Source organism: Hippocampus comes, unplaced genomic scaffold, assembly GCF_001891065.2.
Source record: "Hippocampus comes isolate QL1 unplaced genomic scaffold, H_comes_QL1_v1.1 scaffold220, whole genome shotgun sequence".
In the NCBI taxonomy this organism is placed as follows: Eukaryota; Metazoa; Chordata; class Actinopteri; order Syngnathiformes; family Syngnathidae; genus Hippocampus; species Hippocampus comes.
This window is the reverse complement of record NW_017805836.1, coordinates 16,982-20,850: the sequence shown is the minus strand read 5'-3', so window position 1 is coordinate 20,850 and position 3,869 is coordinate 16,982.

The following is a 3,869-nucleotide window of genomic DNA, read 5'->3' as shown; positions in this document are numbered from 1 at the left end:
GTCTAGTAGTCAGGAAGTGCAGGTTCTGGTGTCCTCGTTCAAGGTCGTTCCTTATAAGTTTATAAACTGGCAGAGTTCATGACCAAAAGGTAAGTTTCCTTTATCTCCTCATTACACCTATGTTTAATGGTATCTTTTGCGTTAGTTTGTTCGTTTGTATGGTCCTTTGAAGTTTATCTAGGACGAGAAGTCTACTTCGGCCGCCATTCTGCACTATTCCTATCGGCCACTAGAGGGCTCCATAGACCATCTGAATGAGCCAGTACAATTCAGTGTGTTTAGTGTATTTAGCCACCCAAACCGTTGGCAGCGTTCCCTCCCTTTTATTGTATTTCCTTTATAGAATTTGTACAGCATTTCTATATCTTACTTATTCTGAGTGTCTAAGTTGTATATCTTGTTGAATGCTGTACACGCCTTAATTGATGTCACCTGACATTCCAGACTCTGCACGTCTGTAAGCTGCACTTCTGCCTTCCCACCTTCTGTATTTCTATACCTTCTGCCCTCGCCCTTTGCCCCTGTCTTCCACCCCATCATCACCTACAATCTGTCTCCCATCTCCCAAACCTGCCTCCTAATACCTATTAAAAAGCCTTACCTCAAGATCCCCGCCTCCTGTATTCTGACCGATACACCATCCTGTACCCTATATACCCCCAAACTGATCCAGCCTGATTATCCTCCCCAACACTCAGTATAACGACAAAACCTTTGTTTCAGAGTTTGTGTCAGGTTTATCCAATTTGACACTCAGGAATAAAACACAAGGAGGAAACAGGAGACTCAATTCTGGTACCAGGAGGGAACGAGGAGAAGCGTTCGGTTTCAGTTCTCGGCACGTCACCCCTCCCGATCTCCCCCTTCACCCCCTTATTTATTGGGAAATCTACTACATAGGTGTGTCCAACCTAAAGGGTGGGGGCTGTTGAAGACACACTGAACTTGTTTGACTATGTGTGTGTATGTGAGTGTAAATTACGTACATGTGTGCAATTGTTACAAAAACATCACGTTGCAGCTGGTGTTGATGGCTCCATTCACTGTCCAACCTTGCTCCTGTTTAGTCTTAACACTTATCTCTTCCCAACCACGTCCTCGGAAAGGTGGTTGCGTCCCTAAACTTCCACACAGTGCACTAAGCATTCTTGATTATAAATGTGAGTATAAATACAATACAAAGGATTATAAATGTGAGTACATAATGATTAATATATCTTTATTAGAAGCATAAGCGTTCTTCATTGCAGGCATAGTCAATTAATGATTGCAGGCATAAGCGTTCATCTTTGCAAGCATAATCAATTTGTCATTGCAGGCATAAGCTTTCTTCTTTGCGAGCATAATCAATCAATCAATGTCAAAATAACATTAATAATAAGCGAATGTATGATAACTAAAAATAATCAATCTATCAGTTTGACTTCGCAAATACCTCATTTGCAATGGCGTAGGTTTATTATGGGAGACTTGTCGGCCTGGGAGAGCTCACCCGGCTCCTGTTTTGGCTCTTTAAAGACCAAGTGTGAAGTAATTTCATGAAATGCCAAATAGGGTCACAATGAAACTACTTAAACAGTGTCCACCAAATAAAGCATGAAAAAATAATTTATATGTTGTATATTTGACAAAAAATTGATTTTCCAAAGTTCCAGCCTGAAAGGGGAGGAACCCGGAAGTGATACGTCACATGGAGAACGGCGATGGCAGAGCTCCATACGGCTGAGATGCAAAGCATTTCAAACAACGATACAAGCAGTAAATCGAGCACAAGTGAGGATAGCCAAGTTTTTGAAGAGTTGGAGGAAGAAGAGGAGGTTGGAATTTTACATGTTGAACCTTACATGTATGAGCCAGACGCTAATCAGGATGTAAACAATGTTCCAGACGACCTGACATGGAATGGAGACAAGACCCAACAAGATCACAAGATTGGTAAGATATAGGCTGGGATTATTTTTATGATTTGAAGATGTGGGCATGTGCACATAATTTAATGTTTTTGTCTATCTGATGACATTGATTTAAAAACAATAATCAGACTTCATGTTCAAGCAGTTAGCCTGCTCGGTACTTGAGTTTTCTTTTTCGCAAATAATTTTTTGACTTGTACTTGAGAAATTGTTTTACATGACATTTTTAAACATTTGTACAGTATTCCATCCATATACTTGTATATTTTGAATCAAATGTTTTCATAAACAACAGAAGTATTGATTGATTGGTATAGCAATACTCTTGTTCAATAAAATGTATGCTCATGGTGCCATCGCTCAGTATTTTACTGTTTTTGTTTTTGTTTTTTTATATTATTTAAGGTGTACTTCTCGGAAATGCTAACAAATGGATTGGATTGGATAAACTTTATTGTCAAATATACTGTATGTGATACATACAGCACAGATGATTTTTCTTCCCTCTCAACACAAAACGAGGAGCTGCTGCGGGTGTCCGCGCCGCCATCAAAAGAAAAATTAACAGAAAAATGACAAAATAATAAAAAAACAACACGAGACACGGACAATCGTGCACTCTTCACCACTTTCCTGCATACACTTTGTTGTCTGAAGCAGTTATTGATGAAAGGGGAGCGAATGAAAGTGTCCTTTTCACCAGTGGATCAAAGACGTCATGCTGCAATGTGCACTCCTCTGCTTCAAGCTAAGCTTGAAAGCAACAAGAAGCTGTAGCATCCATTCACGAAAAAGAGAGATTGGCTCTCTTCTGCTGTCCCATGTAAGTCCGCTTCAAATGCCGACAGCAGTTGAATGTGTTTGCTGCCATGAAATTCAAGAAGTAGTGACTGTACGTCGACAAGGAGAGAAACACTTCAAATCAGGTGCTGGACTGCATCACGACCATCATGGACTCAATGCTGTGTGCCTCGACCCATATGGATTACAGGTGGCATGGATGACCTCCAAGCAGCAGTACGAAGGCAAAGCATTTGATGGGCCACAGGATGCGCTGGTGCTGGAAGTTTCTTGGTCAGAACAACCATGTTGTGCTCCCAGCATGCACCGTGTCTTGTATCGGGGCACATTTTCCACCACCAGGAGAAGAGGAGTCACCTTTATTCAATGGGTTTCGTGTTTCACAGAGAAATGTTCCAGAACCGTGATTTGGATTGGTTTTAGAGTGGTTAATGTGGATATGATGTATCACAACAAAATAATGTAAAAAAATAAACAAATGATGACAACTGAATACAGGGAATGGAATTTTTTTTTTATTTCCTGAGGAATCTAGTCTGGTGCTCAGCAATAACAGTTGACTTGTCTGGCCTGTTTACTGCTGCTGTCAGGAATTGCGGGTCGACACACACATCACCAGTTCTGGACTTATTTTGAATGGCAGTCAGTTCCATCACCTCTGACAGGCAGTCATTCACATAGTCTACAAAAAAAACAAACAACATATTGGGATGATAAATATTTGTACGACATATGGGTCAATATGATATGAAAACTCGTGAAGTGACGTGCATGATGTATAAGACATAATCCCCAAATTAGCGTATTTATAAACATTGAAATACACTAACTTTTAACAATGTGTCAACAATCATCATCAAAAGATGACTTGGGTCCAATTCTCTCTGATCCATTTCAGCATCTGGCGATGCCTGTCAGTGTCAGTGACGACAACTTTGACATTGAAGTCTTTCAACTCCTGGCAGCATTTTTTCAGGCGCTCCAGTTCCATTCCATAGCTTCCCCCAGTCTCGTTACTCTAAAAGATAAGTTTAATACACGTCAAGAGACTAAAATAATTGGCATGAAATTATGCCGCATATAATCTACAAAGCAGTTCACTGCCTATGGGCTCGTCGCCCAGTTGACCAAGAGGATGTGTCATGTTCATTCGTC